At 42.4% G+C, this 13,621-nt stretch overlaps 1 long non-coding RNA gene across 1 annotated transcript; it reads left to right on the top strand.

Annotated features, from left to right (window-relative positions):
* The first annotated feature begins 2,855 nt into the window (after positions 1-2,855).
* LOC124341576 lies at positions 2,856-9,848 on the top strand. The gene is made up of 3 exons (XR_006918492.1): positions 2,856-3,000; positions 8,738-9,164; positions 9,261-9,848. It is a non-coding gene; the product is annotated as an uncharacterized LOC124341576 (long non-coding RNA).
* Positions 9,849-13,621: the final 3,773 nt, after the last annotated feature.

Here is a 13,621-nt window from a genome sequence, read left to right as displayed (position 1 = left end):
GGCAATTAGTGGATTGTCATTAATTGAAAACGAAGGGGGACTGGGGTTGGGTTGGGTGGGGGGATATATAAATGGTTGATGAGAGCGACTATATCCAACTCGAATTTCCTTTTTTAACTTTTTTGTTTTGTTTTTTGAATCCCTCATTCATGATGCACAGTGTAATTCCCTTTTGCTTCACTCTCATTGGCCAGTTTCAATTTGCTCGAGAGCTCTGTACAGCTGCTCTTGTTACACCGCCACCACTTCAACCCAAACTAATCATGGAATTGGGAGGGGGGGGGGGGGCTCCTCTGTGTTGTTTTTTCCTTCCACCTCCTCCACGTTTTTGTTACATTATAAAACAAGAGATACATGTATATATATAGAAAAGTGTGTAGCTGGCCAGAGTTAAATTGGATAATGATTTCCTGAGAGACCTGCATGTGTAATATCATCTAATGTATTACCAGCCCCAGCAAAGTAGTAATGTAGACTCCATTGATGGCCAGTTTTTTTTTTAAGGGGGGCCCGGCTGATGGATTAGTTTTGACTTCTCTCATCACTTACATATTATATAGTTTACAGTAGATATGCACAATTGAAAAGAGAGAGAGACGGTGGGTGTACTATCAACGTGGGAATAAAAAACTAGGCTGGCCCCCTCTTTTATCGTAGGCGATCAAAATAGGAGAATTGGATTACCAAGAGTCTCGAATCTGAATAAAATGTTAGTAGACTACTTTCGGCTATATTTTTCTTTTTTAAGAAATTGCCAATTTCGAAATGGCGTCCGTCCGTCTGCAGATATAGTTTTCTGATGCTGCCGACGAGAGAGCAGAGCAGAGAAAAGGGAATAAGAGAGTGTGTCCCATCTCATCTCTTTCAACACCCAAGCCCTTGGGCCGCCCGCCTCCCACTCACCCCCCCCCCCCCCACATTGCCTTTGCCTCTCTACTTAATACAGATAATTGATGAGAGGAGATGCACTCGAGAACTCGAGAGACAAAGAGAGAAAGAGACGGACGGACTAGACACAGCACCGAAAGCGCCAACTGCTTTAGCTCCCGGCCCGGGCCCCGGCCAAGCCCAGCTGATGGGAGTAAAGAGGGTCGTCGTCGTCGGGAGAGAGAGAGATGCACTCTTCCACTTTCAACATTTATTCACATCCACTTTGCCGAGTGAGAGGAAACCGGATCTTCACTATATCCGACTATGTACCCGACCCCTCTCCCGAAAAAAAACGAGACGTCACTTTCGCCCTTTTTATTTTCACGAATTCTTTTTTTTAGATTTCGTGTGTTATACACTTTTGATCCTCTTTGCTATACACGACGAACTCTTGTTGGGATTTTCTATTTGTTTTTTGAGTAAAAACATTTCCGGAATTTTTATTTCTTTTATTTTATAGAATTTTCTAATATTTAGGAGATACCAAAAAATGGTGTTGGTGTCGGGATTGATGGATTCACGCCACACCAGTCACTAACGAGGTATAGGTCTTTTGTGTTATAGACTGTTGGGGTAGGGGGTCCCCTTGTTTTTAACGAGTGACTCTTTTCTATGCATCGGCATAGGAAACAATAAGACAGAACCTAGCCAGAAACACGACACTCTTAGAAGAAGAAGAAGCTGTCATTAATGAATAACGACAAGCGAAGCACGTCGGAATGAGGCGCAGCCACTTGTCTCGGTGATGATGACATCATCTTCTTCTACTTTTCCTTTTTTTAGTGTGGGTTTTGTTTTTACCGGGGGGACAATCTAACCGTTGGCACAAGGAAATTGTGTGTAATAAATGGCTCTGGTCATTTCGATATTGACACCCAACTTTTTGGAGAGGGGGTGTTGTGGTTTAGAATTGGAAATGGGGAGAAACAGGAAATGCCATTTGGAAGATATCAAAAGCTTAAGAGAGAAGCTCCAAAAGAAGAATCGAATGAATGCCGGTGAACGACAGGTTTATCGTCACGATATTTTCCGTCGCCGAGTCCCGAAAAAGAAAAGAAAAAAAAGAAGATGGAATGCTTTTGATAGTTCACTTATAAGTGGAACCCGGTTAGCAACTAACTCGAAGAGAACAGCTGGTCTCCGATTCTCTTTTATTTTTATTTTTTAAAAAATCCTTCCGCTTTTTTTTCTATTTTCATTCCTGGTAAATATATTTTAATTGGATGCCGGGGGAATTAAGTCTGTCCACTGGGGACAAGATGAACAACAAAACAAGTAAAAATAAAAATGGACTGTTGTGCTGGCTGCTGACTTGTCTGGCAATAATCTCCCGCCTCTTGTGTACACGCACGTTTTCAACTTATTGGCCGAAATTGCGTGTCTCTCCCCCCCCCCCCCCCTTTGCCCCTGTGTGTCTTGTTGTGGATGTGCGGAAGGTATGCGAAGCAGCCGAGGAATGCGATTGAATTGCGCTGATGGCTGTAATAGCTCGGACGGGAGCAGACGAGAGGAGTCTGTCCGCTCCCGTTTGATATGCGCCAACCGACGGATATCGTATTAAGAGGAAGGAACTCAATCTAACTTAATGAAGGCCATCAAAAGGTGGAGGAAGGGATGCGTACATACATACATCCCTTGACCTCCTTGTTTGTCTGTATTCTCTCTTATCCATTCAACTATACAATTCCACATTAAACGCCCCTCGTTTCCCTCCAATGACGAGAATTAAATTTCACGATGTCTCCCCCCCCCTCCTCCGATTCCGAGTAAATGTCAATATGGTCGTTGCACCTCCTGCAGATTTTCCTTCCAAAATGTTTTTGTTTTTTCGTTTCCGACCCCATTCCCCTCTGGGTCGACCTTTCCCAACCCTTTCTCTTTTCTATTTTTCTATCATTACGTAACCAAAAAATGTGGCAGTTTTCAGTATCAGTTGGCAGTTTGCCTCGTGTTCAGGTGTCCCATTTCTCTGAGGTGTTTTCCGTGTTTAAAACAAGTGCCAAACTTTAGTGAAAGATAATTTAGTGACCAATCACAGTTCCTGGATCAATTTCGCTTATTTTATATTCGGTAAGTCTCCATTCAAGTCAATATGTTCTGGTGAATTTTGTCGAAAGGGATTGAAATGTTTTTCCCAGTATAAGTGAACATCACTTGGAAAATGTCGATCCTATATAACGGTTGTAGATGTAGTTAATGTTGTTGTGGTATTGATTCACGGGATTTGCAGTTCAAACTTTTGCCTTCCGGTTGTCCAACATGGACGGAAATGGTCAAATTCCGTTGTTGCTGTTTATTTTATTGCTTTGGAATCCTTGACAACATTTTGCAACAACCCAAAAAAAAGGAGGGGAATAAGAAACACAAAGAAGGACTGGGTACAGGGGGGTCGAATGGATATGGGAAATTGATTGGCGGAGTTGATTCAGTTGATGGAAAAGCTGATGCGGCGATGATGCCAGAAGTAAAGCGACTCTATCTAGACGTACTTCCGTGGGAAAAGAAATGCGGGGCGCATGGATGGATGGACGGATGGATGGATGAGGGGCTACAACTACTCTACGGCCCTCTATAGCTCAGAGGGAGGCGATATAAGGAGATAAGAAGGGTATGGGGGGGGGCTCCCACATACACACACAAGGAGCGGCTCCTAGCATACATATATACGACAAGCTAATTGAATTGGCAATAGGATATAGCGCCAGGAAAGTGCTTGCTGTTGCTACTTTAGACTCTGCATCACGGAGATGTCGAGTATGAGAGTCGAATCTAGTGGCGACGTCTGGCGACTACATCACACAGATTCTTCGTCTAGTTTTAGATCCCCAGTTGTAGCCTTTTTTTACTTTCCTTCTTTTTTTACGCTCTCGGCGTGCATTATATAACCTCCTACCCTACGGCTCCTGAAACAAAAGAGGAATAAGGAGGCTCCTGATTTGTATTATATTCCCTCCGTTTCGTAATTCGTACGCAAGGCGTGTAGTATCATGGTAGATATAGGTGTGTATGTCTTTAGTCGAGATTTAACTTTGAGTCGAGATTTGAGAATGTGATTACCAAGTTGATGGCAAGTTGGCATTGCCCAGGTACAGACAATAAATCATGATTGAGCCGGGAATTTTGTTTGTATCACGTCGATAATTTCCCGTTTGTCGAAGACGTTTCCATCCCAGAGATAACCTCGTTTTCAGTGTATATAGTGTTAAAAAGAGTTCTATTTATATATAGATAAACACGTATATACAATGGGATATATAAATATAAATATATAAGGCTACTACCCAGCAGCAGCCAGGAGAGAGCGGGCAGGGGGGGGGGGGAGCTGATGGATGGTGCGCTGTGCTGGTGGCCCGCCGTTTGTTGTTGTTCTACTGTCGGACAACAAACGTCGTTGACTCTCTGAATGTATCGTAGATGTATCGTCCATCACCATTTGCGTCGTCGGGTCTTGTGTGAAACTTGCGCTAACCAGCAGCTCCCTGCTCCCTCCATGCGCGTCCCATTGGTAGAGAGTTTGGGCCGTCGCCCTTGCCACCGTCCAGGCTGCATGTCGTTATATTTATCTGTAGTATAGAAGTAGTAGAAGAGGAGATTGAAGAGTCTCTCGTTGTCTGCCCCTATCAACGAGGGGTCATCCATTTGAAGAAGAAGAAAAGAGGATTGACTGCTGATGCTCACACCATCCTCCAGCCAGTCCAGCCGTCCGAGCGCGACACTGTAAACGAATTAGTCGTGTCGTTGGCTACATTTTCCCAATGACAGATCATCGTCATCACAAATAGATTTCAATCCGAGCTCTTGTCCAACTTGAAGGCTTTATTTTATTTTTACTATTTTTACTTTTTTGGCCAAATCAATTATTTCCAACGCTGTCCGGCAACAGATATCAGCACCCTCTTTGGATAAAAACATATATCTACTTTTCTTCCGTATTAATAAATAATAATAGATAGTGGCTCCTACAGCTCTTATATATATATTATATTTCTTTTATCACATATATTCTATTTCTCAACAGCCAATCGATTTCTTTTCTTTGCCTATTTTCTTCTTTTTTCGTCCCTTTTTTCTGTGTGTGTGTGTGTGTGATATTATTATTTGAAAGAAACGCAGTGATGTACAGGACGCCTGGGCGACATGAAAATTCAATCCAATTCCATCTCTTTTCTCGGCAGAGTGTCTCTCTATCTTTTCCTTGTTGGTCGTGTTTGTCGGATAAAGTGCTACTACTACCACTACAGTATATAGACTAGGGTGGCACACACATGGCAAGCTGGGAGCTGCTGGCCTGCAGTCTGCTGGCAAAGGAAAAAAAAGACGGAGAGTGTGTGTGTTGAAAGATGATAGAAAAAGAGAGTAGTTGCATCATATCATATCAATTCAATACTCAAGTGCCTCGTCGAGTCGATTGAATGTGCGAGCTCTCTCTCGCCCAGTCTCTCTCTCTCTTGCCCGGGCCGGCCCTCACACACACACACAGCAGCGGCCCACTCATTTTTTTCTCTCTCTTTTTCGAAGGCATCCAATTGAATTCCTATCGCTCCTTCTTCTTCCTATTATCAACGGACAAGAAGAAGAAGTATATTGGTAGCCTCTGCTGGGCCAAAGGGTAGAAAAATGAAATGAAAATAATAATTCCCTTTTGTACGGACGTATAGGGATATGGAAGAAATTTATCACCCAGTCGTGTATGTGCTGTGCTGTGTGTCTCTCGAAGAATAGGCCACCATTTCATTTGTCCGCTGTCGATGAAAATGTCTGGATATTAGCCGACGACGATGACATCATATTCGTATGGCGGCCGTAATTGAAATTCGCGCCATTTTTTTTTAAAAGCAAATAAGTTCTGGGGAATATAAAACCTGTTGGCCAAATGCGCTAATAAAATTTTTGTTTAATTGACAAATTTAACAGGACGTTGGGAGTCTTTTTTTTTTCGAACGGAACAAGTATATGAAATTGACTGCTGGGTTCTTCTTTTTATTTGTATTCGTATTTTTCGCTCCTGGGTTCCATTTACTGATGTAGATGTCGTCGGGGTAGGAGCAGTCAAACTCCCAGGGATATGAGGAGGGGGAGCAATAGCAACGTCCTGGGAAACATCACGAGGATAGGTCAATCCCGAGACGGACCGAGTATAGGAGAAGAAGAAGAAGAGGGAAAGAGATATAAGAGAAAGAAGGAGATAGGCAGCCATAAGGGTGCCATTATGATCTACTTCGGCTGATTGGAACCAACGAACGAACGTACCAACTCTCCCTATTGCTCTCCCGTTCCCGCCAGAACAGAAAAAGAAAAAACTTGCACACGCAACTTGCCAGCGCATTTGAAGATGCAGCTCTTCTTTTTTTCTTTCTCGCCCCCATGGCATCTCTTCTTCTTCGATTACCTAGAGTGTGTCTCTCTCTCTTTTTCTTGCAGACACTGCAGACGGAATATAGGAGTTGAATGTTGACTACTACTACTACTGCAAAAAAGGGTTCGGCAACTTATCAACTTTTCTTTTTGTTTTTTCCCCGGACAATCTTTCGCACTTGTTTCTTTAACGCCCTGGAATAACTTTGTGGAAACCGAATCAAAGCCTTCCTTTTTTTTAAATTTTTAGTTTTAAAAAAAAGGAAATATGGCGAAGTGGATGGTCGTCCAATTCTGCCAAGTGGCAGTGCAGTGTGTGTCTGATGTATAGTAGGCTGCTGCTTTGCTTGGTAGATGTAGCATCTTCATTCCGCCAAGAGCGAGGGAGTTTCTATAGTTACATGACGACCCTCTTCAACATCACCATCTCATTTCACAAATTGGCCTTTTTTTTCCATTCTCTCTCTTTTTTTCTTACAGGGACTTTTATCTGTTTGATATGTACTGCCTATCCATCTGTCTCTTTTTTGTTGCCCCTCTCAATTGTTTTATTTCCTTCCCTTTAAAAAGGAAAAGAAAAATTTATTTTCGTTTCTAATCGTGAGCGGGCGGCCTTTTTCAACCCAATCTCTTTTCCCGCATACCTAAAAGCCCCCTGTAATGTACTCTAACAAATGAACAAGTGGAAATTGATTTGACTGAAAACTTTCCACGGCCATATATACGTCGACCAAACGTCGTGTACTTTTGTCGATTTGTTTCATATCTCATCGATATGATTTAATGGACTGATTGACTGTCCCCTTCTATTGTATCTCAAAATGAATTTTACGATTCCCTTTTCAAACGTAAATAGTATTTCAATATTACTTTTTTAACGAACATATAAAGTCTTTCAAGTCTGTATAAAGTATAGTCTCGTAGCTCACAACCAAACAATTGAAATGTGGAGGCGACACCATTAGGTAACTGATGGTCGACCCCTCCCGAGACTTTTTATTTTTATAAATTTTGTTAATTGGATTAATTTCCCAGTAATTTGAATTACTAAATTTTTTCACAAAATTTCTTACGTGGGATTTTTCAGGCGTATTTTTGTCATGTTGGCTCCATTTTTATGTATCCTCCATGCTATGATTGACTGTCCCCTTTTATTGTATCTCAAAATTAATCTTACGATTTCCTTTTCAAACGTAAATAGTATTTCAACATTAATTTTTTAACAAAGATATAATGCTTTTTAAGTTTGAAATTGGTATAGTCTCGTAGCTCACTACCAAACAATTGAAATTTGGAGGCGAAACCGTTGGGAAACTGACGGTCGACCCCTCCCGAGACTTTTTATTTTTATAAATTTTGTTAATTAGATTAATATCCCAGTAACATGAATTACTAATTTTTTTCACAAAATTTCTTACGTGGGAATTTTCAGGCGTATTTCTGTCATGTTGGCTCCATTTTTATGTATCCTCCATTTTATGATTGACTGTCCCCTTTTATTGTATCTCAAAATGAATTTGACGATTCTCTTTTCAAACATAAATAGTATTTCAACATTAATGTTTAAACAAAGATATAAAGTTATAATGCTTTTTAAGTCTTTAATCGGTATAGCCTCGTAGCTCACTACCAAACAATTGAGATTTGGAGGCGAAACCGTTGGGAAACTGACGGTCGACCCCTCCCGAGACTTTTTATTTTTATTGATTTTGTTAATTAGATTAATATCCCAGTTACCCAGTAACATGAATTACTAAATTTTTTCACAAAATTTCTTACGTGAGAATTTTCAGGCGTATTTCTGTCATGTTGGCTCCATTTTTATATATCCGGATCGAGTAAAAAAAATATCCGCTCACGTCATGGATTGCATTTACAATTCGAATTTCCCACGCAAAATATGTTGAAACTTTCAATAGACCCTCAGTTTATTTCCTCATATTTAATGTCTACATTACAACCTACGACAATCGGCCTCTTCATTGGCTTTGTATAAATGGCATCCAAATTGATAATGTTGTCGTCTTTAATGGTGAGCTCCCAAATCTCTTTCCCACATATCGGGCGGCAAATTTAAAAGCCCAGTAATGCACTCGTATAACAAACGAGCAAGTTGATGTGCCATACGGCCTGCTGCTGGTCTGGCTGGCTGTGTTATATAGTGACGATATAATAGAACTGAAAGGCACTATAGCACGCTATATACTACACTGTTCTCTCCACTTGTTTATTGTCTTTTGAAAAGGTTGCCAGTTAAAAGGGGAGAGAGAGAGAAGAAAAAATGTTTATTTAGCTGTTGCACACAACAGAAGAAAAATATATTTCGAAACAGTGGCGGCGCTCTATTACCGCTTTTCCCATCATTATGCTCGACTATATCCCGCGTCGCGTCTCTCTGTTCTTTCTGTTGCGTACAAGTTCCTTTTTGTTTTCTCATTTTATTTTACCGAAGGCCGACGGTTATTTTTAAACCGACAGACTGGACCGTGAGCTGATGTGGCCGCAGGGTGCTCGACGATGCTCCTGTTTGGGGCAGAAGCATCCATCCTCCTATAAGGACAACAACTCAAACGGGACTAACAAAATGGAGAAAAATAAAACGCTATTTTGGAGACACCCAGCGTCTCTGTAACTCTCCTCCCCCCCCCCCCCCCCCCCAGCCCGGAAAGCAAATAAAAGTTTCGCCGGCTCTCGCTATATAACTTTTACCCCCACGGAAACAAAACGAAAGTCTATGGAAACATTCTTATTCCTTTTATTTGTCTATATATTTTATTAGCAAATATATAGATTACAGCATCGTCTATAAATTAAAATGACAAAGTGTATTACAAGAATTCGGGGGTGCGTAAAATATCGGGTCAATCTAAATAGATTTGGTAAATGCTTGTGGTTGTTTTTTTTTGTTGTAAATTCTTCGTTACGTGACGGAAGCGCAGGAAAAAATTATAAAGGAAAATCTTTTTATGGTATAGGGGAGGAGGAGCGAAAGGAATCCGCACGGTTGGGCCATCATCAACTCATCATCTCTCGTCCATTGCCGCGCTCGTGTGTCGTCGACTGATGACAGCGCGCAATGACACGAAAACGGATTACACCCAGGAATAAGGGACGGGTGGGGAGAGAAGAAGAAGATTCCCTCGCGTGATTGAGCGGGCAAGTGTGGCGGAACAAGCTTATAACACACAGCAGCAGGAGCCGACCGATATTAGAGCAGCAGCAGCAGCAGCAGTAGCTTGATGGCAAAGAAGAAAAGAAACAAGGCGAAGAAGAAGAACAATCTGCTGCTCTAAAAGTGAGCAGACAGACAGCCCCCCGCCTGGGTAGATATGTACAGTCGGCCAACGTTAAATGGATTTTGTGTCGACAGATTAAATATGCCGGGCAGATTAGTTGATTAACAGAGTCTTAATACTATAACTCGTTTCCTTGATTATACTTTTAAAAAAGAGTGCTATGCGCGTTCAATTTCCATCCGCCATCCGGACACATTTTCAATCAAATAATTCGCGCGCTTATAGCAATTAGAGTTTGGAAACGTTTTGGGTGGGATCTTGTCGGCAGAGGGCTCTCTGATGCGCTTGCGCCGTGTTGGGTAGGGGGGGGGGGGATCTATTCCGGAGCTATGATTGAAGTGAATTGTTTTGTGTTCTTATCAAGGTGCTGTCCTTCCTTGGCCCCCTTTTTTTTATGATTCTATTGGACGAGTGGGGTGGAGGGTGGGGGGGACTCCGGGCCGGATTGCTTGGCTCTCTCTCACGCACTAGTCTCTCGGTGGGTATATAGCATCTCGTCGACGCGTTTGTTGTCGAATGGCTCTCTTGATAGATCAACCTTCATGTTACGCCATTTCCTCTTTCCTTATTCTCTCTCCTGCCCACCCACTCCACCACATCCCACCACCACCACTGTATATAGTCTCGCAGTGTGTGTGTGTGTGTATCGACTTGATTGCATCTCTTTTGAATTGAGCTCATCCTCCCGCCTCCTCTTCCTCCCGTAGTCCACCCTCTCTATCCCGCAACTCCTCCACAAAGGAGCAATAAACTCCTCAAATATCCCCTATCCCTCTGCTCCTCCTCCTCCTCCTCCTGATGCTGCTGTTGCAATTTCTATGCTCGGTCGTCGTCGTGCGTCTTCTCTGCACATCCAATGCAATCCCGATCCGTCCACCACCACCACCCCCAATGATGACTCGACCTACTCATCTCGTCTGGCGGACAAATAATGTTCCGTTTTACCTCACGGACGGCGATGAGCTGCTGCTGTGCTGGCGACCTCTTGGCTGTTTTCATTTCATCGCCGTTTTCAACCAATCGTGAAACCAATCGCACAAACAGTCGAAGCCAATCAATTCGAAATAATAATAAAAAAAAAAAACACCAGAACCAGAAATGGCGCGGAAATTTGAAAAATGGTTTTAAATGGCCAACGGGTCACATTATTAGATCGAAATGGGATTCTTTGTATAAACAAGCCTTTTGGGATATCGAAAACGAGAGAAAAAGATTTGCACACAGTTCAGTGAGAGAGAAAAGGCCTTGTGTGTGTGTACAAGTCGGTCATATGTGCAGAGTGGAGCTCGATCGATCACCACCACAAGCGTCTACATGTACTACGTGAGCGTGATGTTGTAACCAAGGGAAGGTTAGCGAGAGAGAGAGGAATAAAAGCAGAGCAAAATAATAATCATAAAAAAAATCACTTTTGCCGTGGTCCGATTTGTGTCCTGTCTCGATCTAATATCTCTACCAGACATGGGAGGATCTCATCCACAATTGATCAATTTCAACCTGATCGTTCACAAAAGAAAAAAAGGCGAAAAAGTCCATCACGAATTAAAGAGCCGAAAAACATACTTTAAGTGCCTCTCTCGGTGGGTGGGATCCCGTCGTCGTCGAAATGGAAGGCAAAACTTTTTTACTTTTTTTTCTTTCAAAGGAGGCCGATGGTATGCGGATGCATAATGGATCCGCCAGTCAAGGAGAGAACCCATGAGCAATATATAACGAAAAAATAAAATAAAAGCTTTTTTTTTCTCACAATTCGCTATTCGACGAGTGGATTTCCACAGCACCACCTCCTCCTGTTTTATTATTATTAATTCTTCCCTTTTTTTTTATTTATTTATTTTCCTATGGACACATGCAAAACGAAACGAAAAAATTCTTCTTTTCTGCACGGCGCGAATTTGTGCGGGTCGATTCCATCACGCGCGCGCCATTCCGGGTCTTTTTCGCGCCAGCCACTTCGTTTCCCTATTGCGACTTTAGTGTTTGCCCTTGTGTCTGAGCCAGCAGCAAAGGATCATCATCATCGCCGATAGATTTATAGCAAACAACTAGGCCATCCAGCCAAAAAACCTCGGTCCCTCCCATCGAATGATGATTGGAAAATCCCTACGTCGTCGACTGGGATATCATTAGCTCCCGCTCCCGCTGCTGCTGCTGCTGCAATCATTCCGAGTTGGCCCCACGAAATGTTTTACACACAGAGAGAGAGCTAGGGACTCTCTCTGGGCACACAGATTGGATTTTTAATTAGGGACGCGCCGCAGAGTGACATGTGTGCCCGCTGACATCTCTCCCGCCGTGTGTTTGTGATAACCGGGCGACGGCGACGGCGGCGGTGGCAGCAGCAGCCAGCAGCTAGTAGCCGGAATATATACATACATGCATACACTCACTCACTAGCTAGCTAGTAGGATCCCCGCGACTCTCTTTTCTCTTATCGTCGACTGGCACATTCCATTCAGGTTATTATTATTTGACTCGACACTCGACTCGCCGGCTTCAAGAGTCCAATAGAGATCAGACTTGTATATATGCGCATCTCTAGAGCCAGCCAGCCAGCCAGAGAGAGTGAGAGGGAAAACCAACAAATAAAAAAGTCAACGCGGACGTCTTTCATATTTTTCATTAGTTTTTTAAAAACTCTAATACCAGGGGGGAAAGAAGAAAGGAAAACAAAAAAGAGGAAAGATTCAAATAAAAACGCGCGGAAAATCAGTTTCGTGACCGGTCCCATCCCAGCATCTAAACTCTCATAACAAATCCAACTCGAAAATGTTCTTTTTCTTATTTATTTGAGAAATTAAATTTTTGGGAACTGTTCGTTATGTGCCCTCAATAAGCTGACGTGGGCTGACGTGGACCGGTCCATCCTGATTGCCAGCACACAGCAACTAACCCCTTTCAAAGTATAGGGCACTATACTACTAGTATAATAGTAGGTATATATACTGATGAACGAGCGTTATTTATTTTCCTTCTCTCATTTCGAGTAGTTGTTGCTGCCCCGTGCTGTTCTGTTCCTTATTTTTATTTGGTTGCTAGCGAGATGGCTGTGGCGAGATTATTGAAGAAGAATTATCTCACGTTGGCATCGGTGGCAGTTCTATAGCTCCTTTTATATATTAGATCCTATATGCACGCGTATATTTATGTCTATACTCTTTTTCTCTCCCTCATTCTCTGTGTGTGTATATTCAATTCCTACCTTTCTCTTCAGCCCTGACTGCTACCAGCCATGATGAGCCCAGGTGTGCGTAACAGCAACAACGACACGGTAAGTCGTAAATCTGGACCGGACCCACAGGTATACTATATACAAGCATAAGGACATTATTGAAAAAAGAAGAAGAAGAAGAAGAAAAAAGGTCCCAGGAAAGATTTTTGTTTCTTCTTCTCTCTTGGCTTGTCGTGTTATTGTTCCTCGGGAATTTGGGATATTCTTCCTCTTGTATATCAACCCCCAAGATCGTCGACATTGATAAGTACCGTTGGTCGACCGAAACGCAGGAATAAGGTAAGGGTCTTATCTTATAAGCTGTACGCGATCCAGCAGGTGTGTGGTTGTTTCTGTTCAAGAAAAAAGAGCTTATACAACACATACAGGAATAATTTAATACCAAAAGAAACTTAACCTCGAGAGCCTCCCGAAAGAAAATAAAATAAAGAGGAGATTCGTTTAATGAAATGTAATATAGTAATGGACTATTTACTATCGATTGAATTGATTGACCGTTTTCTTTTTTTCTTCTTTCCTTTAGCCGATATCTTTTTATTTCTTTTTTTCTTTTCTATCTTTCTGGGTTGTTGGCTGCTCACAAGGCGCATTCAATCACTCGGTGGTATAGCGAGACGTAATCAACGTCATCATTTTGTCAGAGTGAAACGCTCTGTGTGTTGTTGCACTGCGCCTTATTATCGTTATTGTCAATGAACACGGTTGCAGCTGCAATATAATGAACAGATAAGTGGTAGACGCTCCTGCTGCTGCTGACGATGGTGACTCAGCTCGTCTTTTTTCTTCTTCTTTCCTTCCTTCTCTCGGC

The sequence above is a fragment of the Daphnia pulicaria genome, chromosome 5, assembly GCF_021234035.1.
Source record: "Daphnia pulicaria isolate SC F1-1A chromosome 5, SC_F0-13Bv2, whole genome shotgun sequence".
NCBI lineage: Eukaryota > Metazoa > Arthropoda > Branchiopoda > Diplostraca > Daphniidae > Daphnia > Daphnia pulicaria.
Note: the sequence above shows the minus strand (reverse complement) of the source record. Positions and strands in the feature narration are given on the sequence as shown.